General features: G+C 41.0%; 1 protein-coding gene and 1 long non-coding RNA gene across 9 annotated transcripts in view; both read left to right on the top strand.

The window, feature by feature from the left end:
* DLGAP2 (DLG associated protein 2) overlaps positions 1–24065 on the top strand; it is a 522791-nt gene that overhangs the window by 136468 nt on the left and 362258 nt on the right. For 2 of the 8 annotated variants that reach the window (XM_073000778.2, XM_073000772.2), the window contains exon 1: positions 683–7065. The exons of the other annotated variants lie outside the window; for them this stretch is intronic. The gene's annotated coding sequence lies outside the window, so the exon portion shown is untranslated. Of the gene's footprint in view, positions 1–682; positions 7066–24065 lie in introns of those variants that run through there. 8 annotated transcript variants of the gene reach the window in all.
* The window catches only part of LOC144587647 (uncharacterized), a 35708-nt gene continuing 18705 nt past the window's right edge, over positions 7063–24065 (top strand). Inside the window, exon 1 of the long non-coding RNA XR_013542819.1 lies at positions 7063–24065. This exon is cut by the window's right edge and continues 14523 nt beyond it. This is a non-coding gene — a long non-coding RNA (uncharacterized LOC144587647).

Raw genomic sequence — 24065 nt, 5'->3', positions numbered from 1 at the left:
AGTTCCTTTGGCCATATGTGTTTGAGGGAGAGCACCACATGGGCCGGACGCTGCAACCTAAAGTCGTGAGAGCTCCTTGCAACTGTGAATGATACCTTGTTGCTCATCTTGCAGGACTGAAGTCAAGGGACCATATATGTATCAGTACCCGTACACTTTCTGCAATGCAATGTGTTGTGTCTGAGGAAGGCAGTGGACAGTGTTAAGAATCTTCAGATAGCTGTGCAGCCCTTAGACCAGTGCTTTAGAAAACACAGGGTGACAAAAATAATATATTGGTTCAGCACATCCCATACATTTCCTGGTGACTAATAAAGGCCATGTGGCCTTCACTGAATGAACTCCAGTCAAATTTCTTCAAGTGGTCATCACTTCATGTCTATTCATAGCCATTAGATGTTTGTAAGGAGGTTGCTGATTCTGCTACATTGTTTTCTCTCTCCTACTGCTTTCTAAAGTTGTAGTGAATTACAAAGTTGGCTGAATAGCTCAGCATGTTAGGTATGGGTTGGGAGTTGGACTCCCCAGTGTGCACTCCAGGAAATAAGCCAACCTCTGTAGCTTTCGGCAAGCTGCACAGTCCCATGGTGTTCCCAGAAGAAGAGAACAGTAAATGATTTCTGAGTATTTTATACCTAGAAAACCTTGAAAAGGATTGCCATAAATCAGAATCGACTTGACACCATCATCATCATCATCATCATCATCATCATCATCATCATCTTCTTCTTCTTCTTCTTCTTCTTCTTCTTCTTCTTCTTCTTATTATTATTATTATTATTATTATTATTATTATTATTATTATTATTATTATTATTATTATTATTATTATTATTATTATTATTATTATTATTATTATTATTATTATTATTCACATGCTATACAGGATGGCATTAAACTAGGATTTTGCTCCAAGGGCATGTCATTGGTTAGTAAAATAGATTTTCTTGTTGCCTTCAAAAATCTCTCTCTCTGTCTCTCTCTCTCTCTGCGTGCGTGCACATGATCCAGATGAGAGGGAGCATGGAAGGGCTGCCAAGAGGACAGGAAGGGGAAATTCCCTGTATCGGTGGAAGTCTGCTGATGCAAGTTAACTATTCCACCAAGCACTTCAGTTATTTATTTTAACATTCTTATTGTAATATACATGTAAAACTTGTGGGAAATTTCCCATCAAATTGGATCACTTTGTATTCTGCAAACATTATAGAATCATAGACTAAAGGAGTTGTAAGGTGCCTCTAAGGCCATTGAGTCCAACCCCCTGCTCAAGGCAAAAATCCAAGTCAACGCAAATCTGACGGAAAGTTCTCTTGAATGTCTCCAGCTCTGGAGCACTCACCCCATCCCTAAGTAATTGGTTCCATTGCTGTACTGCTTTAACAGTTAAGAAGTTTTTCCTGATATTCAGCCTATATCTGGCATCCTGTAACCTGAACACATGGATTCTTCTTCTTCTTCTTCTTCTTCTTCTTCTTCTTCTTCTTCTTCTTCTTCTTCTTCTTCTTCTTCTTCTTCTTCTTCTTCTTCTTCTTCTTCTTCTTCTTCTTCTTCTTCTTCTTTCTGCTGCTGCTGCTGCTGCTGCTTATTGATTCTCCTGGAGCACAAAATTGAAACATGTGTTTCCAGTCCCCTACCCCCTTTTTTGTATTCAATACATATATCAGAATAGTAACTTCTTTTTTTTGTTCCAAAACCAGTGCTCTACTCTACTGGCTTCACAACTTGTCTGTTGTGCTTATATCCTGAACCAAACACCTGTTCTCACTGTTTGCTGCAGTAGCGGGGTGTTTTTAAGGGAGAAAAAAAGAATAAAATGTTTTCAAACTGCTTTTGTTCGTATTGGTAACCTGTGCTATGCAAAGGCTCTGCCATGGACATTGAAACAGTACGTGGGGTAAAAGAACATCAAAATTAATGATATTTGTATACAGTACTTGAAAGCAATTTGTGAAAGCACACACCCTTAATTTTTATTTAGTGTCATGATCAGTACCACATGACTATACATAGACCTCATCCTCACCAGTACTGTGTTGTTAGTGGTGCTATTTCAGAATGAACAGGACAAGGGACCTTACTTTGGAAGAACCTCATCACTGCATTGTGTACTGTATGTGTTCAGAAATGTCTCTCACAAATTGGTACTGGAGATGTGATATTATGTTCATGGTTTCTGCATGTAAGTCATCCTGCAAAGAGGCAAAAAGTGTCAGCCTCTCTGACTTTTAACAAAGCCTGGGGCTGTTCTAATAAAAATGAAATGCTGGATTGATACTTCATTGAGTTGGAGTACCTGATTGGGAGTTTGACCCTCCCATTGTGCCTCCTGGGAGAACAGCCACCTTGTGAGCCCTAAGCATAGCTTCAAAGTCCTAGAGCACCACCAAAAGAAGGGACTAATCAACCACTTTTGGATAACCCTCACAAGGCTTATCCTAAGTTGGAACTGACGTGATAGCACATAATTACTTTGAATGCTTCAGCCACAAGTGGATGTTTTATAGACTATAGATTTTGAGGATGTTCTATGGACTATAGATTTTGAAGGGTGTGCTCTTTGGAACTTTCAGACTCAAAATTCTCCAGAAAATTCCTCAGGCAAAATTCTACAAGGTGATGGCCAGAAACATAAGTCTACAGACCAGCTTACCAGTTATTTATTTCCATCCCTGCCTTCTCCAGCCTATTTCTACTTTCAATAACAGTTTTCCTGGGAGTCATCATTCTTCAGGAGGTGCCCTCTATTGAGCTTAATAGGGAATGAGACCCATAAGGACTTTCTGCCACTAATCAGTCGTGGGCCATCCTTGCTAAGCCAGAGAAGGCAGCAAAAGAAACGTGCAACAAATGGTTAAATTTGGCTTTGAGAATACACATTGTACTATGCTCTGCATTTTGGGGAATATATGGCGTGGGAATGTGGACTTTTAACACAGACAGCTACACAAAATGTAGAATCATCTGAAGTATGGATTTATAACAGGATGCTAAGAGAGAAGAGCACAGATCTGTGTTATTTGATCAGACCCCAAACACCTGTTTCCTAGAAAGACAAAAAAAGCATTACTGAAATTATTTTATTAAAATTACCCAGCCCATTGTAGTGAAGGGGCTTCAGTTGCCTATATTATTCTTCTGATTATAATGACAGAATTGGTCATCATCAGTCCTGAAGGCATCAGCAAATTGTGCCATCATTCTCATAACTGGTTATTTTATGTTTGAATTATAAGTACGAAGACATCTGTTTACTGAGAAAAGAGGAAATGATACAGTAGTTTATTCCAGTCTCAGACCTAAGGGACAAAGAAAGCTGATTTGTTGTTGTTGTTTAGTCGTTAAGTCGTGTCCGACTCTTCGTGACTCCATGGACCAGAGCATGCCAGGCCCTCCTGTCTTCCACTGCCTCCCGGAGTTGGGTCAAATGTCCATGGGGTTTTCTTGGCAAAGATACTGGAGTAGCTTTCCAGTTCCTGCTCCAGGTGGATCGCATTTAATCAGAACTCTCCACTATGACCTGTCCATATTGGGTGTCTCTGCACAGCATAGCCCATAGCTTCTCTGAATTACTCAAGCCCCTTCGCCACAACAAGGCAGTAGTCTATGAAGGGAAAGAAAGCTAATAGATGCACCCAAAAACCCACTCCTTAATTTGAACCCTTGAGGCTTTCCAGTAGAAATGCATATTAATTCTGATTTATCTCTGATATTTTTGATCAGTTATGTCGATCACCCCCTCTTGTTCACCTACAGTCTCAACTGGAATTTTTCTTCATTTGATTGATTGTGTTTAGACACTGCTTCGGAAAAGAACATTTCTAAGCAATTCACGAAGAATCATATTAGAAATTATGAAAAAGTATGTAACACATTAAACACAATGTTTGTTTATTTTCTTTCTTTCTTTCTTTAATTTATTTAATTTATATCCCGCCTATCTGGTCGGGTCAGTACCACTCTAGAAACACTGAACACTTTAACACCAATGATTAATACAGAAGTTGAGTGAGAGGCATAATCATTGCCAGCTAAGGAAGGCCTGCGGAGATAAGCATGTTTTAAAGAGGCCTTTATAACTCATCACCATTCCTGCATCTACCATGTTCCCTGAAAATAAGTCAGGGTATTATATTAATTTTTGCTCCGTAAAACTCATTAGGGCTTATTTTCAGGGGATGTTTTATTTTTGTCATGTACAACTATCTACATTTATTCAAATACAGTCCTTTCATCTACTAGGGCTTATTTTCAGGTTAGGTCTTATTTTTGCAGAAACAGGGTAGAATTGTATGGAGGCGAGCATGCTGTAAAGTGGCTTCCACCAGTGAGGCAGCCTGCCTTTGTGATGTTGTGTTTGTTGACAGTACATCAAGTTAAGGGCTCCTGTGAGGATCAACTGGGTACCTATAGAGGAAAGTGATCTGCTTGGTGGCTTAGCCCTAGAATAGCTAGGAGGCAGCAACTGAACTTGTGGCACAGATATAGGTGTAGAGCCAATACTCCAGTGAGGATCCTTGCAGCTCCAAACTGCTGTGGTTGTAGTTTTCAAGTCTGGTAAATGGGCAGCTCCATTGGGCTGCTGGGGATGCAAAACAAATGCTCATTAAATTCTTTGGACAGTATCCATAGTATTCCATTGTAATGTGGGATCACACTGCTTGCACAAACACTGGGGGTGATCTCCATGAAAAATACCCACCTTCTCATTGCTAACAGCCGTACTGAAACAAGCAGTACCATCCTGTGTTACCATGCTAACGGGGCTGTCTTTTCAGTGGAAGCTTAACAAGATATTGGCTTTTGTTCTCAGTTATCTAGGTTGTTTTGCTCTCGACAAGGAACCCCAGCACGTGTTGTTCAAGCCCTCACTTCCAGACGAGAGTGAGGCAAGGAGAACTGTTTTTCCTCACCAGGGTCCCTATCATTTATCCACATAGTCTCAGCACAAAATTAGTGTCCTTTTTTTTTCTTTGAAAAGCAAAATAAACACATACATGCATGGACACACACAGGGACATCCATCAAAACATCATTGCTGGCTGTTTGAAAAATGACGCAGTGCCTCCAATGCTTCTATTACTAAGAAAGAAAGAAATAATGAATATTTCAGAGTCCACACAACAAAGCAGCCATCATGGTTTTGTGTGGTTTCACCTACCTTGCACAGTTTTGCTTACGCTGTGCAAAACATGAGAACACAAGAAGAGCCCTGCTGGATCAGGCCAAGGGCCCATCTAGTCCAGCTTCCTATATCTCACAGTGGCCCCACCAGATGCCTCATGTGCCAGAATAACTTGGCTGGCTTTGTGTACCGTGTTCCTTGACTTGGATGAATCGGGGGAGCCATTTCTCTGCCCCACTTTGGTGAGCAGAATGGGCCAGGTGTGTCAAAAGCATGTTTGTATGGAAGCAGCAACAAAGCAGGTTACAGTCAGAAAGAACAGGCATACAGGAAGGCAAATACTTCCTGTGATCAGGGATTCTGGGGTGATAATGCCCCCTCCTTCCAACCTTAATTTTGCCTGCAAAAACAAAATAGGCAATATTCAGTGCATCTTGATGTGAACTCAGATATTCTGTGCTATCTGTTAGACTGTGTTTGGTTTAAACACACATGTAAGCAGATTTTTTAAAGGCCAGAGTGGGAATGTGATTTGTCAGTACAATATTGTATCTGTGAGGCTTCAGGGTGCCTAGCTTACACAAAAATCACATGTAGTACAGCTCTTCTTTTGGCACCAGGAGTTGCGATAGAATTGAACAACCAAGACCACACAGTGCAGAAGACGTCCTGTGTGCTTTATCCTTTTCACCCTGGGTTGCGATCTCCAGAAACAGTGGATTCCCACCACCACCACCAGCAGTCTGTTCTATGAGTGCAACCCCAGTATGCACTAGCGGGCCAGTGCGGGAAATGGTGTTGGCCTAGCTGAAACCCAAGGTTATAACTGGTTGTATTGCCAAAGAAGATGAGATATACTTCAGTATACTAAACACAACATACAGTGTGCACACAACATGGATATACTTCTTCCACCTGTGGGAGTCTTGTGGGTTTTCCTGGCAATGTGTTGCAATCATGAGACACACAAAAAAGTATTACTCTTTTGTTGAAAAGAAACCAGCCTCTTTACATCCCAAATGTGGGTGGATTTTCTTTCACCTGGTCGTGCCGGGAGCTTCCTAAAACTGCAGAGGTGGCGTTTGGCTCTGAAACGCCTTCTCACAACTGTTGCTGGACAATTTCTGTCTTCTTCCCTTTTTCTTTTCTTTTTTTTCTTTCCTTTCCTTCTCCAGTTGCATTACGCCCGGCAGCTTTCTCAGGACTCGTTCTCTGAGAACGGTGCAAGATTCTTGGTCTCACTAGCGCTGGAAGCTGCTGCTGCTGCTGCTGTGGATGGATGGGACCCTATCCACCACCTTCCTGCCCACTCAGATATTATGAAGATGTGTTTCGTCAGTGGCCGTGACGTTGTGTAGGAAGTTGCCCATTTATGGAGACTAGAGCAAATGATATCATCACAATAGGTGGCTCCTCTCTACATAGGGATCATTTGTGAAATGAGATTACAGGCATTTATCTGGAAAACAGGAGGCAGAGGCACCTGGTTTATGTAATTGATGTCCTGGGGAATCATGCTCTACAGTAATCAAGACAGATCTGCTTTCCACCTTCCCCCTCCCTGTGATTTGATTATGTGGGGAGAAATCCCCCTCCTTTTCCTGCCCGAGCCATAAAACCCCTTCTCCACATGAAATAAGCTCCAGACCATGTTTTCTGTTATGCTTGAATATATGGGACATGCATTGCAATCCTATGCTTGCCACACTGCAGCAGTGTAGTTGTTTTGCAGAGCTGTGGAGCAGGCGAGTCACAGCTGTGACTAACCAGGTCCTTCTGTGGATACAGAGTTCAGTTCCTCTGGCCTTGAGGATGATTCTTCTTCTTTTTTTTAACAATGCATTTGCATCCTTCACGGATTGCCTGTTTTTCCTGAGCTGTGTGAGCTCCATGCTCTCCGCCTGGATGCTGCCTGCAGTACAGGAAGAGGCTTGAATACGGTAAGTCAAAGATGACTCAATTTCTGACTCTCTTGCCTTCAGTCTATACTTTCATTCTATACCATGCTGTGATGCAAGTTAAGTATGATGTAAGGAGGGGGGGCAAAAAAAGATTACTGGCTTAATTATCCCTTCAGCTCATTAATTTTCAGCAGCCTCTCTTTTCTTGTCTCCCTCCCTCGGTACTTTGCACCATGCCCCCCCCCCACTCTTCGGTGCAAGCAATGAGCCGTGCTGTCTTCAAGTAAAAAAAAAAAAATCTTCTGGCTCTTTTTGATTCTTTTTGCTTAAGAATTGCGCAGCATTTCTTAAGTGCAGGAACACACTGGAGCAAATGCATTTTAAAGAAAAGTCTTGAACTTAACAGGTGATGCTGTGTGCGGGGGGGGGATAAGTTTAGTCTATCGTTAACCTCTGTAGTAGGTAATTTGTAAGACAAGGACGTGTTAGGATATATACTTCTTTTTCAATAAGCTTATGCCATGTACATAGCTTCTTTTTCAGTATTCTTTTAATGGAAGTCAGGGTCCTTCAGCTGCATTTGCTTTCATTGGAAGTGAAGGCACTCGTATTAAAAGCCCTACTAAAAAAAAAAAAACGGAGGTGGGGAACAGCTTTTCTGTGTAATGCAGCCTTCAGAAAATGATCTAGGAGCACCTCTTATCAACTGCATTAAATGAGATAAATAGAAGAGGTGTTTTCTCAGTGTTGGGGGGGATTAAGACTGTGAATTGGTGATGTTGTGTTGAAAGAATGCCTCTATCCAAAATGGCATTTTTTTTAAAAAAAATGCTACCACTATGATTTGAGAAATGTTGAAACCAAATCCCAGTAATAATCAGGTTGTTACTTTATGAATTATAGAGAGAAGATTTCATGCTGTGTAAGAATTGCTTGGGAAGTAATGCAGGGAAGGGTTCTGTTGTGTCTCTAGGTTACTGGATCTTTTTCTTTTCTTTTTTCTTTTTCTTCAATTTTTTTTAAATGACTTGCTTATGATGTTCTTTATTGGAATGGGCAACTTTGGATCAACTCCCTATTAGTGCCTTGGGATGCATGTATCTGGATGGGACTTAAATGCTTGCCTTTTCCATGCAATGTGATTTTCAAGGGTAAGTGGTTGTAGGCAATGACACACACAGTTGTGTATAGAATTAAGAGAATTCAGCCAATCGCTCTTTTGTAGCTTCTTAATGAACAACTAGCTATTCAAGTGAACGATTCAATTTCTCACTTGTCTCTTTTGCCCTCCATGATGGCATAAGCACTAAATAACTCTTGCTTTTATTTTCTTGCCAATATGAGTTCCTTTGAACAATATGATACGTTTTAAGGAAGGTCGTGGCTCTGCATTATCAGCACAATCTGTAACCCTGCATTTAACATTTAATCAACACTCCACCATCTGCCCCCCCACCCCACCCCATCATAAGCCATTCCTTAGGTCTGGTCACAGCAGGCTTTGTGGCCATATGATCCAGCCAATATATTCTTTGTTTAGCAACAAGTGATTAGAAAAGAGAGGCAGAACAATACATCTACATTTGCAAATAGCTAATTATAGACAGTTTACAGAACATCTTCATGTGAACAATTGCTACTGGGAGCATCCAGTTCTGCATAGTATTACACTCATTTCGTGAAATGCTAGAAGGCAAAGGAGATTATTTTTACTCATTAGGGCATTCAATAAACATAGCCTGTGGGACATTAATTCTTTCGCTTTCTAGGCAAAAGTGCTTTGAAACACACATGTAAAAACATACACACTTTATATGTCCGTCATATGTGCAGTATATCTCCTTCAATTAGTTATTTTAAAGATATAAAAGTTTGTTCCCATCTGTAGCAGTATTTCCCTAGAGAGAAATCATAGGTATGGCGGCTAAGATTTCATTCAAACCTCCAGTCCCTTGTATGTTACTACATTGCAATTGTGACATGCAGCTTTTTATGTACTCTGGCTGATTGAATTTTAACTATCATCTGATTTGCATGCATTAGCTTTCAGGGGAAAAAAGTCAGTCTTTTGACTCCTCAGACAACTGTGGACAACATCTAAACAATCCGTTCCAATTAAAAGCAAACACTTTAAAGCATGCCATTGATTTAATATAGTGAGAAGAAATGCAAAGTTCTAGGACAGAGGAAGAGAACCAGTGTGGAATAATGGATAGAGCATTGAGTTAGAACTCAAAGGAGGTGGGTTCAAATCCCTGCTTAGCAATGGAAACTCACTGCAGAGTGACCACGGTATAATAATCATCATGAGCCATCAAATCAAGGGACTTACCGCGACCCTTTTTCAAGGTTTACCATGTAGAGTGTCCTCAGAACTGGTTTACCCTTCCCTTCTTCTGGGGGCACCCTGGGACTGTGCAGCTTGCCCAAGGCCACCCAGGCTGGCTCTAATCACAGGAGGTACATTGGTTAAATATTTCACATACCTTGAAAACCCTATTCACTTGGCTATAAGTCAGAAGTGCCCTGATGGCTTATATCAAACAAAGTAGGATACAGGAATGAGATCCACCGCCGCCCCCCACCTTTTCAAAACCGTTGTAAATGATGTGAAAGTCTGAAGAATGCACTAGCATGCACTTCCTTTTTCAATGAGAATGATTTAAAAAATAAATGCAGTCTACATTCTCAGAAACTTTGAGTCTATTCTCACCTTTAAAGGAAAAGCTTGCACATCTAATATTTCAAGACCACTTGCACCCAATACAATTTTTAATATAAATGTCAGCTTTGAAAACCAGTTTCTAATTTGGATAATTATGTGTTTGACTTCGATTTCATTAAGCTGCAGTTGAATTGGAATAATGCTGGTTCTGGCCACGATACCTGTTGCTGACATCTGTTACAGACTGACCCCGTGAAACACAGAATTGTTTCTTGGAGAGAGAGAGAGAGAGAGAGAGAGAAAATCGATGGTTGGTTAAATATTCTCAATCAATTTTGAGAATAATCAAAATCCTGTTCTTTTGGGTTAGGTGTGCTTAAACCCATTGATTCCTGTGAGTTTCAGTAGGCCTTATACCTTTGTAGGATTCTGATATTGTGTTCCATGATATATTATGGCTAAAAAGAAGGGTGAGCTTATTTATAGTCAACCAGCTAATGGGAGCAACAGGGTTGCTGGCACCTTGAATCCAGAGAAAGCTATGTAATACATACTTTTAAAACTAGAGGACCGGTGTAGCTGCATGCTAAAATGAATACTGTACACCACACATAGAAGACTCCAGGTTCTGTCTTTGGAATTTGCAGGTAGGGCTGGGAAGTTCTACAGCACAGAAGAACTGCTGCAAATAAATGCAGACCCATAATTCCCAATGCAAGGCTTTTAAGAAAATCACATATAGTTGGGGGTGGTGGAATCATCGTTAGTATTATCATTTTTAAGATGTAAAGGATGGGGGGAATTAATTATTTTCTCTTGCTTTGTTATTACACAGTTTGTTCTAAATTTAGAAATGTTTTTGATGTGATTTTCGTCACCACATTTGTTTTATTTCAGATAAAATTACTGGTGCAGGCAGGTTTGGAATATCAGATTATTATTATTTTTAGTAAAGTAATGAAATATTTAAAATATTAAGAAACACTAATATAGGCATTAATGAGCTAGATGCACCAAGGGTCTCAGTCAGAGTAAGGCAGTTTCCTGCATAAATCAACTAACATCATGACTGACGGAGAAAGAGTAGAATCTATTCGAATCATGGAGGTGATCCAGAGGGAATATATGGGGAGTTTGCATTTGCCTTGATAAATTGTATTTTTTTAAAAAAGGAAGAATGTTAAGATTTGAAGTATATAAGTAATTATGAAATATTGTTAGTATATAGGTAATCAGTTAATGAAAACCATTGCTAAAGATGACAGCTTAAGCTATTCATGTGTTCCCTGGATATGCCTGCTGAAATGAAGACTAGCAAGCAACCCCTATTCACAGCACAAAATGGATATAATTTTATCATCTTAGCTCAAAATTGGTGTCCAGAAATGGGAGTTGCAGGATGATATATAACCTCATGGGCAGGGAGGATGCAGTTACATGATATACAACCTACTGTTTCACATGCTCGCTCAAAAGTCCCACCAAAACCCTGATGGCATCCTGCTGGGTTTTTTTGGGGATATAAGTTATGTATACATAAGATTGCAAATGCAATTCAAGTGTGCATCCCCAGGGTGGGTGGGATGGTAGCCATTGGCAAAATACTTTCAATCTGGATTGTGCAGTACTAAGCAGAGGCAACAACAGATATTCATATTTCTTTAAGCAACAAATGTGTTGTAATATGGTTTCTTTACAAAATCTTATACACAAGATTCAGTAAGGTTGTAGAGGTGTTGTACATTATAGTATCATGTAAGCTTCAGCATCTTAACTCATTTCTAACTATCCCCAAGAGCAATGAATCCTGCGGCAAAGTATAAATATGCTCACAATCATATAGAGTTACTTTTTTGGACAACAATTAGCAGCATTTTGGAAGGTGTACTTCAGAGAGGTAGCTTTTCTAAGCTCTGGGGTGTTAAACTCAATATTTCATCAATTTTCTCTAAAAAGGAAAAGCACGGTTAACATGCCTATAGACTTATTGGGAAGATGTTAATGCATCATATTTTAAATTGAAATTACATTTATGCTTTCAGTGCACAAAATATATTGTTCATTATTTCTCTTTTAAAGTAAGTAATATTGAGCTGTAGGGATGCTATCTGCTTGTGGGATGTTGGTATTAACTTACAATAACAAATGGCAAAAATGTTCAAGATAGCTGTCCAGCCTATCAAAATGAGATGCAAAAGTAATTCTAACCTCTGTGAATAGACTCTCAAGAAAATTATTGTTTTCCTCATATAAAAAGAATGAAAACACCTTTTTAAAACAGAGAGCTTGAATTCCAAGCGGAACTGTTGTTCCTAAACCTTGAGCTTTGTCTTTTACCTAAGCGGGTGTCGTTTAGATTGTAGAAATGCTGTTTAGGGTTGCCAGCCAGTCAGTAAAATTCCTTACCAATATCCTTGAATTTTTTTCTGACAATTTGTTGCCTAAACGTCAGACCATTGGGCTGATTGCCATAATTTCAGGGTAGCTATCTGTGTATCTATTGCACTTGTGCCAGGGAAGTCCTGTAAACTGCAGCAGCAAAGTGCTGCTAATTAATGAGATACTGGTTAGAGTCCTGGGCATGTGGATGTCCAGGAACACATTAATAAGCTGCAATTTGCTGCTGCTTTTTTTTCAGTCTTAAGATCGAATCCATGCGACGGAGTGAGCGCCTGTCACTTGTCCCAGCTCCTGCCAACCTAGCGGTTTGAAAGCATGTAAATGCGAGTAGATAAATAGGGACCACCTCGGTGGGAAGGTAACAGCATTACGTGTCTAAGTCACACAGGCCATGTGACCACGGAAAAATTATCTTCAGACAAAACGCTGGCTCTATGGCTTGGAAACGGGGATGAGCACCACCCCCTAGAGTCAAACACGACTGGACAAAAAAAAATTGTCAAGGGGAACCTTTACCTTTACCTTTTCACCTGATTTCCCTTACACATGTGTAAATCATCAATAGGATTCTGGGCTTTCTTCCTCTAAAGTAAAACCCGACAAGAACAGTACACATGTTTGAGCCTTGTGTCTCATTTCTGTTCACTTACAAATAGGATCCGAGCTCAGGATCACACCACCCGCATTTCAGCCACACAAGAAGATGTTTGTGCTCCCGTGGCCCCTGCCGGGGACACACATTGGGTGCTGTGCTGCTTCCCTGACCCAGGAGCACAGTCCTGGTCAAACACCTCTCAAAACCCCAAAGGTTTCTCAGTCGTTCAGCCTAAATGCTAGACGCTTGTAGGCAAACACAAGAGTCTACCTCCACTGGTGTCACCTTCCTTTGTCTCAAGGCCTAGAAACCTTTTCTTTTAGAATGATGACAGGTGAAGATGCTGGGATTTCCAATGGAGCATTTTTTTTCCCCTTTTACTGGAGAGCGGGATTATAAATCCTTAAATCACTTGTAGGAAACTGGTAACTCCAAGAGCAGAAATTCCCCTCTTAGAGCACCTACCATGCTTTCAAATATCTGGGCCAGCACTCATGCAAAATCCCCCAAGCGGACGCCATAAACGTGTAATCCTATAAGAACTTTTCAGAAACGCAGTTTTCCATCAGTGCATTCCACCTTCCTTTCAAGAAACATCTTCTTCAGGACAATGGTTTGCTGAGCTTTTCTTTTCCTGGTGTGGTAGAATAGCCAAACCACCTCCAGAGTAAACGTATGAACAGGGAGCGTGATACCGATCTCTCTGAAAAATGAAACTCAGGCCCGGATGATGCTCAGGCCATTGTGGCTGCACAGAGAGGGCATTCAGGAGATCTTGAGTGTCACTGACAAAGAGAAATGCAGATTTCTTCGGGATCATTACACATGGCCGCTTGAGCATTTCGTCAGCTCTGTACATCCAGATTTCTGGGCATATTGTGGGATGGGTGATGAGGGAAAGAGTTGTCCTTTTGAATGGCTCCTTTGCTGAACCTTTTCCTTTGGTTGCACAAACCCAGATCAGGTGCTAATGCTGCATGAAACAGCATTACGTCCCACTGGGTGGCCTCTGGGGAGGCTGCTGTATAGCTGCAGGGGATTTCAGGCAAAATCTATGCTTCTCAAAGGAACCGCACCGCTAAGAGGAGAATTGACACAGGCTGTGAGTTGCATTTCAAGGCAGGCATTCACATACCTTTGTTTATTTATTTAACAAATTTACATGCCTGCCAATAGCAATGCTTTCTGTATGTACTCCTGTATCAACAACATATTGAAAAACTGTACGTATATCTGTCCTTGAGAAAGGAAAAGGTAATTGTTCAGGGACAAACCATAGGATCTCCATCCATAAGCTCTTCAGCAAAGCCAGGCTGACTTGATCCCGATGAGCTTTCGGTAGGTGGCCAAGAGTCTGTGGTTTCATATGTCCTTTGTATGTGTGAAATTGGTCCTAAAGCTGGCTCTCTGAACTGTCCTTAATCTGTTGTTTAAAAATGTTGGTTTTTTCAAAAGTTGCTTATTTAAAAACTGTGTGTTTTATTACTTAACTGCTTTTAAATAATAATGTTTAATCTTTCTTTTTGTGGCGGTCACTTTGAGAGCCCTCATGGGCTGGGAAGTAATAAATAAATGCTTTTAATAAATAAATTTTGATAGAATAAGATTCTACACTGGATTTACTCGGAAACTGAGGCATGTAGTTCTAGACCTTAGACCAGGATGGATATTTAAATACAAAAGTAATTTTAGAAAAGCCAAATGAAAAACCAAAGCCTTTCTGTGTGTGCATGTGTACATGTTGTCCGTACTGTAGTGCTTCTTAAACTTAACATAGTCCAGATATTTCATTTCTTCCATCTGTCCCTGATAAAATCCAAGGTCCAAAATCCTGACTTTTTCTGTTGATACATCTTGGGTATCACAGCAGTGAAATGCCTTTACACAGCCACTGCTTGGTGAGGGGAAGCAGATAGGGCTAGGTTACATGGGGCAGCTGTCTAACTTACATTCAGCTATTCAGAGTTCAATTGCTTGCTCACTTCCACCTCTGCTTTTTTTGTTCGAAATCCAAAATCATTTCTTTGCAAGTGTTGGAAGACCAGTCAGCTTCACAAAAAGCAGATCAGATTTTTCTCAGAGATGCTCTTTTCATTTTCAAGAAGTCCTTTTCAAGAACAAAGGGAAGCAGCGTAGATATGTGGCCGTGCACTAAACCTATCTGGGTACTTAGAAAGAATGGGAATTTACAGAGTAATGTCCATGCTAGCACTTTGAATAGATTCGGTTTCAATGAAATGCTTCTTTTGGGCCTTTCTGTGACATTAAGCACATCTCTATCTGATTAATGACACCTAAAATGATAATGAGAATATTTAGCGATTTATGTTCCTTGATCATTTCCCATTTAGTTTTCTCCTTTGAGAACTGAATGTAGGCATTCACCTCCCCTCCCACCCGGCCATTTTCTCTGGAAAAGTCCCATCTGTGCAGAACTCCCTTATGGTGACTGGATGGAACACCTCAAGAAGCCTAAATGCCATGAGAAAGAGAAAAGATCAATCACTTCTTAATAGGCTCTGCCAGAAATGAACAAAAGGCAACTCTCTAGATTTGGACTGCACATTCCATTAACTCTAGCCAGGAGTACTTTGGAGAGTGGCACCTTCCTGGACCAGGTGGGTTGGGCAATAGGTCCCTTGATCCTTCTGCAGAGAGTCTGCTATGCAAGTGAATCATGTGCGAAAGACGAACCCCTCACATACCTGGATTTGACTGATAATGGTTGGCGTTCTTCTTTGCGACACTGTACTGATTTCTGCACCAGCGTTGGTCTTCCTCACAATGGATCAAAGGGACATAAGAGCTGCAGGGTTATGCCAGATAAGCCTGATGGCTTGTGTACCTCATTAGAATGTTGGACCTACTGCCCTTAAACCTCTTTTGAAACGTATATGCATTTCCACATTAGTGCCATGAAGAATTTGAGAAACAGAAGCTGACAGCTCCCAAGGGTAAAGGGGACTGCATGCATAATTCTGTGGATCCTGGCTACTGAGGTGGTTGAGAAAGCAGTTGTCTTCTCTTGGCTGAACATTAAACAGAGTTTACAAAAGTTGGATATACTGTAGACATGTATAGATGTGTTTAATTTATTGTCACAGAATTAACAATATTTCCAAGAAGAAAGTATGTGCATTTTTAAGAGGCAAACCAATACCCATGCCATTCTTTAATCACTTTACAAACAAGTATTGCCTTCAGTTACATTAGGAGAACAGATCTCATGATCAGTTATTCATCTAATAAGCGAGTCCGCATGGATCTGAAAGTCCTATCAGGGCTTTAAGAGTTTCTGTTCTTCAGGAATGCCCAAGTAAGCAGCATCCTGCCATCTTCTTTGCATAAGCAAATGCATGGGAAGTATCCTGCCCTATGAAAGAGGACATGGGCTCTGCCTCTGGAGCACCATATTGGGAGCAGCATACATTGAGCAGAGCTGGTAAAGGCAGACTTATTTTAACTGATAGGAGCTGTGGGCCTTGAAAATGCTGAAACCGCACTTGCTATCCTGGCAGTGGGAGCTCTCTTGACTTGCTTTTTCTAGTACAGGTGGAGGAACACCTGGATACATTGCTGATTATTAGCCTTGCAAGCAAATTATTGAATGTGGTGGTAATATACATGTAAGAACTGTGCCCTAAGGTAGGAATAGAGAGTCCACAGCAGAACCCGACTTGAACTCTAAAAGCAAACTTGGCACTTGGCACATCTGTTCTATGGACAATCAGTCTTTGGACAGAGCTGCGGGAAATGACTTTAATGTACTACAGGTTTTAGAATCCCCCAGCTCAGCATAGCCAATGGATTCTGGAAGACAGAGTTAAGAAAGATAACATTTCCAAGCTCTACTTTGCAAAAGGTATATATGGAAAAATCTATCCTACTTTCCCCTCCTGTTTGTTAAGCTGCATTCCCTAAGAATCATACAGCGCTGGGACAGGAGAAGTATAAGTAGGCTAAACATAACCCTTCCAAAGTCTGAGAGCTGACGTTTTAAGAGTGGGGGTGTCTGTTTGCCCCCCCTAAAGATGCATTGCAGCCAGCACTCAGTTTATGTCTAATTTCATATAATGTGTGTTATGTGACATCAGGTCGGCACTGATTTATAGGGACCCTAATAAGGCTTTCAAGGTCAGTGAGATATTTAAGGAGTGGTTTTATTAGTTCCACACACCCAGTGAGTTTCCATGTCCGAGTGGGGATTCTAACCCTGTGCACTACACCATGTAATAAGCTTGCACAATTTTTCTTCTTCCCTGTTACTGTGACCACTCCTTCCGTTGGATCTGTATGGTGTAGTAACTGAGAAAAGACCACAGTTACATTAGTTGGGGAATTGCTCCCATGTTTTTTTTAAAAAAAACATTAGGCAATGACAGAAGGCAGAAATCCAAAGCTAGAACACATGGGGAGTTTTGATGAAACATCCAGCGACAAAGAGAGGCGTTTGAAAGGTCATGGAAGGGTTTGTAACAATAATGGGTATCTAAGAGGAACTGTTGATTTCAACTTGAATCCACAAGTTTTGCAGAAATCACAAAGGGAATAGCTACCGCACGTTCACTGTCACCTCTGGCTTCATGCTAGCTTTTGTGAAAGCGGTCTTGACGTCTCGCACTGAACAGTATTACGTGACAGCGCTATTCAATCTGATTACAATATGATGGTAGTTTTCTCTTTTCAGTCTTCGCTGTGTGGTAGATAGCAGTAATCACTGGTCAGAAAGGATGATCGAAAAGAGCCACTGCTTTTGTCTTTTTTGAGTTGGCTTCTCCGAGGGGAAGTCAGCTGTCCAGCAGGCACCCTGCGAAGCCTTACAAATTGAACCCTCGTGCATCCAAATGGGGAAAATATTGGAAACCGATTTTACAGCAACATAAGAAACAGAGGTCGTCTGCACAGCAGCAGACTGGATTTAAAAAAAAAAAAAGCAAAAAGTAAGGAATATGTATATTCCTGGCAGCCTCGTCTGTGAAAACATTACAGTATGTGTTTCTGTGGCAAGGCACTCTGCATGCGATAGCTCATCTGGTGGGAAAGTGGAGTTGAAGTTCCCTCAACACACCTGGAAGCAATAGGGTGCCTTGGAAAACATCCCAATTAAATGACTGAGGCAAAAATTATTGCATTAGGCATAATATCTGCAAGTGCACCGTGTGACTTGTAAATTTGGGAGGGGGTGCGGAGGTGATATATTAATCTAATAACTGACTAAATAAATAATCATTTATTTTCCAACATTATTTCTCACTAAATCTGTGAAGATTCTCAGCCTTCCCGGTGTGGTGATCTGGAAGCTGCGTCATGGAAACTGGACTTCTTTCTTATTAGGTTGTAACGTTTCTCTTCTCATCCAAGCAGCTGATTATATCCCAATGTTTCTATATTCTGCCATTTTAGCAAGAGCCTTCCATAATTCCCACACTCAGGAGTCAGACCAAACATAGGTTTAAGCATGTAGGGACAGCACAGCCCCAGAAGCTCATATTCATTTCTGTAATGTGTTGCGATGCAGGTCACCATTAAATGGAGGGAATGAGGAGCTATTCTACCAAGTGGTAAAGGTAAAAGGTTCCCCGTGACATTTTTAGTCCAGTCGTGTCCGATTCTAGGGGGCGGTGCTCATCCCGTTTTTCAAGCCGTAGAACCAGCGCTTGTCCGAAGACAGTTTCTGTGGTCACGTGGCCAGCGTGACTAGGGAGCGCGTTTTACCTTCCCACCGAGGTGGTACCTATTTATCTACTCGCATTTGCATGCTTTTGAACTGCTAGGTTGGCGAGGAGCTGGGACAAAGTGACGGGAGCTCACTCCATTGCGTGGATTCGATCTTACGACTGCTGGTCTTCTGACCCTGCAGTACAGGCTTCTGCGGTTTAACCCACAGTGCCAACATTAGTGAGTGATTCTGCTCCATTTCACATACAGTCCTAGCAAAACGGGAGTCTCTTCCCCACGATAAAACTCCACACCTTCCTGTAAAGGTCCTGAACAGAGCAGGGGGGGGGTGGACAACGTGCAACCTTCCAGCTGTTGCTGAATGTTAACTCTTGTCAGCCTAAACCAGCATAGACAATAGTGAAGGGTGCTGGGATGTGTAGTTAAAAAATGTCTGGAAGGCCCCAGTTTGCTTATCTCTGGAATACAGAAATCATAGCTGTTCTTTGTGTTGCAGAATTTTGAATTTCTGGTTAAAATCCTCTAGCTGCACTGCAGACATTCAGAGATACACAGAGCAGAATAGCTTCAAGTTCTCCAGAGTAGTTTACCCCTTTTCTCATGAACTGGCACTTAGAGTCTCAATAACTCACTCAGAGACATTTGTAAGAGAGAGAATAAAAGCTTTAATTACCTACAGTTGAACAGATCAAATACTAAACTGATAAACAGAATCACTCACTGCTTTCAAGATACTGAGAGGCGAAAAGACACAGAGCAGAGAGGCAAGAGAGAACAATTGGTTAGTGCTGGATAAATTGACAGGCACCTCATCCCAGAAAGGTTTCTCTTGGACAAACGTACTAAAGACAGCATGCAGGGTTGCAAAAACCCCTACACCTTTTTACCTGACTAGCTTCATCTGACTCATTGAGTACTGATAAGTTCTTGTAAAGAGTACGCCATTTTCACATAGCACAACGAAGTGAGCCAGTTGGCGTATGTGGATGCCCATTTTTTTTAGCGAGAAGAACCCCTCCTGTCTCTTTTTGGAAGAATACTTGAAGTAAAAGACACATGGAAGGATCCCTGTGAAGAGAGCCCCAGTTGGAGCATATCAGCAGCTAATATTTTTAAACAAAATGTGCCTCAAGGCATGTGGACAGGGGAAGCTGAGATTGTTGGAGGAAGGGTTCTCTGAGCCTATCAAGAAAGCATACATTGTCAACCCTGCTACTGTGTTTTATGTGGGAGAGTGAAGTATTGGCTCCAGACCATCTTGCCTCCTATTCTCAAGTGCTCAGATCACTTCAAACATGGACTACTGACCTTCTTGAAGAGATGGCAGGTGGATGGAGTCAGCCATGTGCAATGCTACACACATAATGCAAGGGAGGTGTCTTTTTTTATATCAACAGTAGTGGTTTAGAATAACAGCTGAAATCTTTGATACCATCTGCAGGTGAATTCTGCCCACACTTCTTTGGCTTTGCCTGCACTTGTTAGTTTTAATGCTTTCTCTTAGCCCAGCTCCATGTTGTTGATAGGGTCATTACTCTGACATGAATTTCATTCCAGTGTGGTTAATGTTTCCATTGTAGAACAATACTGGAACAAAGTGTGTGTTATTTTGATGGAAAACCTTGCAGTAGCAACTTTGATATATGCCTTTTGCCCACCCTCCATAAAGATTCTTTCACACTAAATTGTGATTAAGGATGGGAAACTAGGAGTAAATGTAATTAAGAGTTTTATGGCAACTTAATGATGAACAGATTTATTGTGGCATAAGGACCATCAGACGCATGAAGTTATCCTCAACTGATAGGTGTAAGCGCACACACATGTCACACAGAGGGAGGAAATTGTAAACAGTGAGGCCAAAAGGTCGTGAAATGTTGAGGAGACAGACTGCAGAAACAAATAGTTCAATAAACATGTAATTCTGAAGTTAGAGAATCCTACAAAGAGGATTTTTTGTATCCATGGGAACAGGCTGACGGTAGCATAAAAATAATGTGCTACAAAGCAACTGTGTGGCTCAACCTTACCACATAATTAGTGCAAACATTTTATTTATTTATTTATTTTGATTTATATACCACTCCTTTATTGCTAGCACTACTCTGGGTGGTTTACAGGCTAAAACTAAAACCCCAATAGACCCCCTATAACAATACAGTCAACATGGCAAATCACAGATATGGCTCTAAAATTCATACAATAGAAAAAGAAAAACAAGTAATGGGTAGAAAAAAAACCCACAACTAATATTAACAACTAATGTATGTGACCTTCCTACCAACATGTCCTTTATATGCTATGACTCCCATCAAGATCAAATGTGCTAAATGTTAAAAGTTTAGAACATGGGAAGTGTGGATATTAATGTTTCTTGCACTTACACTTCAGTTTGCACATAAGCTTCTGTTGTGTCAAGATGCGGTAAAATACTTGACCCTCAATTAAAGCTCATATGATTTATGATCAGAGAAAGGTGAAAAGTCAAAATACTTGTTTTAATGTTTTTAAAACATGGCACATCTGTATTGCATACCCACTGTGGTGCAGGGAGATGCAGTGACAGATGAGGACTGAAGAGCATTGGGTTCGAATCACCACTCAGCCATGGAAACTCACTGAGGGTATGGGAATTATAAAGCCACTCCTTAAATTTACCTTGAAAGCCCAACTGGGGTTGTTACAAGTTGGTTGTGGCTTAACGGCACGTAACAACAACACTGATATTGTCCTAGTGGGATCATCGACATTTCTCTAAGTACAATTCTAGTGTTTTGATAGATCTGGAATTCACCTAGTATTTTAAATGGAATTACCTAGTATTAAATACCTAGTATTTTGGTAGCGTAGATTCCCCTGCACACGCACACACAACCACGTCGTACAGATCAGAAAGATTCCAATCGGTTGCTGTTGTCCTTAAGAAAGGAATTGAAAAGGCTTGCTCAGAAGTGAAAATGAAACCAAACATATACATGGCATTGGCAATATCTTGAATAGAGAATTATTGGAATAAATGCAATGAAACAAACGGCCAACGATAAATGACAGAAATATCGCTGTCCAGTGAACACGGAGTATGCCAACTAAAAATCTAGCTCTGTTACAGAAGGTGGACACATTTCAAAATAAAAGTTGATCAGCCTGAGATAGCCAGAGGCTAAGATGACTCTAGAAGCAGTTAGTTCTCAGAGACGGAAAGCAGGGATTTGTAATATTGAAAGGCTATAATTACACATTGGTCAGCAGCCTTGAGCTGGGAAACTGGAATGTTCTTATTGCCTTGGGAAAAAAGCATGGTGTTTTTTCCCTGATTAAGTGAATCTAATGCTCTTTGGACTATAATATAGACTATACATAAGTGTGCATGTCAGGAGAAAACATAGTTGCTCCCTTCTTGTCCCGAGAACTTTCTGAGCAGAGTTTGCTAAAAATTAGTATAGAAGTTGAGCATTCTCCTCCTATACCACTCTTGAAAGAGGGCCCTTCCTTTTTTGAAAAGTCAGGCAAATACTAACAAAACTAAGCCCTCTCTCATAGGAATGGTTTACTATTTCGGGAGTCTCCCTCTGTCCTGCTTTAAATCTATTTGCAATTCCAGAGATTGGAAAAGTTACCTTGTTAACGGCATCTCTTAGAACCCATAGCCAGCATAGCTGCTGCCAATGCTGGCTTTGACATTCCAGGAGTAATCCAACCAGCAACAAACATTCCAAGATCTGATTTGTAGTTTGTTCAGGTTTATCAAGCCCGGAAGCCCTGTATACATTTGTGCATCTATGCCCTCTTTTCTGACTTTACATGTACGGCAATGCCCCTGCTATATTCCATCATCTGTTACAGTACACATGGAAAGGAATATTGTTGTTGTGGCAGCATGGCACTGGAGATTACCTTATGTTTTTACCCTGCTCTTTTTCCAAGGGGTGGGGAATGTGGTTCTCTCCCTCATGTTCTCTCCTTACACCAAGCTTGTGAGTTTGATGAGGCTGAGAAATAATGACTAGCCCAAGGTCGCTCAGGCTGGAAGGAAATTTTGAAGCTGTGGTGGTCCTAGTTTGACCTGATTCCATATTGGCTTTCTGGGTATGAGGCAGATTTTGTGCTCAGGAAACATCTTGTTTTGTTTTTCTTTTGGCCTTCAAGTTTTGCTAGCAGTTAACCACAGCCAACCAGACATCAATCACCATGGACATCCCAAGAGTCTTCCCGGCAATTGAACAGTTGCTCAAAGACAGATTAACAACGGGTCCATTTCCCAATGACTCCACTTTAATTCATGACTATCAAGCTGCCTCCATGAGATACACACATGCCTCCCAAACATCCCACACACACCTGAGCAGGAAATCTCATTACCTTCCCTGACCATCAAGAAATCTCCTCTCCCGTTTCTTGTTGGGTACATCCTATGGGGATACTGTATGTTGGCTTTTTTTTTTCATTTCCAAGCCTCAGAGGCTTGTCAGCTAAATGACTCACCCGGGGAGCCTAAGCAGACACCTGAAAGGCCCCCACCTGATTGAAGGGGGGGGACTTCTTTCATTTATTAGAGGTAAGATCCTTGTTCCAAGCTCTTCAGTGGCGAATAATTGGCTACAGAGCTCATATGCTTCTTTACTACACTCTATAGCTCAAAGCACGAAATATTTCTCTGCATGAGATCTTTCATTCTAGGCACTGTATTGAAGAATTTTCGTTCATAGGGAAGATTGAGAGAATGCATAGGACCAAGCTGGGTTGCCAAATGTTTATACGAGCTAAACATTATGTTTTGCATTCTTTTGATGCTGTCTTATCTTTGTTGCTCTATTTGTGCATGTACTCTGCTGCTAATACTAATCTCTTAATTGGTGAATTGGATTTTGATTAGTGATTTGGGAGATCTGGACATGTTAAGGAGGCAGGAAAGGGATATGGGCTGAAAGCTTGCACAGTCCTCCTGAGCTGGTGCCATTCTTAGACTCAAAATATTAGTAGACAGGCTGGCATAGTTGTGGACTTGGGGATAATCCTCGGGCCAAAGGTGGCCACTGCCCTTCTTTTCTTGTTAGAAACTTGTCTACTCAGTAGAAGTCCTATTCAAATCTTGCATGGGCATTCTTACCCATTCTTAATGGATAAGACTATTGCACTGTTCTGGAGAAAAGAATGTATGGATTCCATCTTAGCCTCAAAAACTACTGGATAGCCTTGGGCTGCTCACTATGGGGAAAGTCTCTCTGGGTTTCTTGAAAGAACTGTGAGTTACAAACACAAAGAGAGAAATTACTGGCATATTCTACTGTGCTACGCTTATGTTAAAAGCAATGTCAGAAACTCTTCAATGGGAAATTGCTGAAGTTCCACATAACATCCCTTCCTGTTTCATTGCATTTTCCCCCAGAGGCAGTTTTCTCAAGGCACAATCCTCAGATTCATTTTTCTGTGGCTGGAGAGATTTGCCAACTGGTAGATATCTTCTGCACTGTTGGATCCCAAATGACTGCTGTCATCTAGAACCCTATGCCAACATCACATCAGCAAGCAACACATTAGCTCAATGGGATTACAGAGCTGTCCAGCCAGCTATGAAATTTATGTGACATGTTTGATGTGTCAGTAGAAAAAAAAAAGTGAGCTCCCCTTTGATTACCCCGTTGTATAACATTTTTTTCCATTGGTAAACCATTACTGGTTTCATGGATATATTTCATGCGG

The sequence above is a fragment of the Pogona vitticeps genome, chromosome 1 (genome assembly GCF_051106095.1).
Source record: "Pogona vitticeps strain Pit_001003342236 chromosome 1, PviZW2.1, whole genome shotgun sequence".
In the NCBI taxonomy this organism is placed as follows: domain Eukaryota; kingdom Metazoa; phylum Chordata; class Lepidosauria; order Squamata; family Agamidae; genus Pogona; species Pogona vitticeps.
Note: the sequence above shows the minus strand (reverse complement) of the source record. Positions and strands in the feature narration are given on the sequence as shown.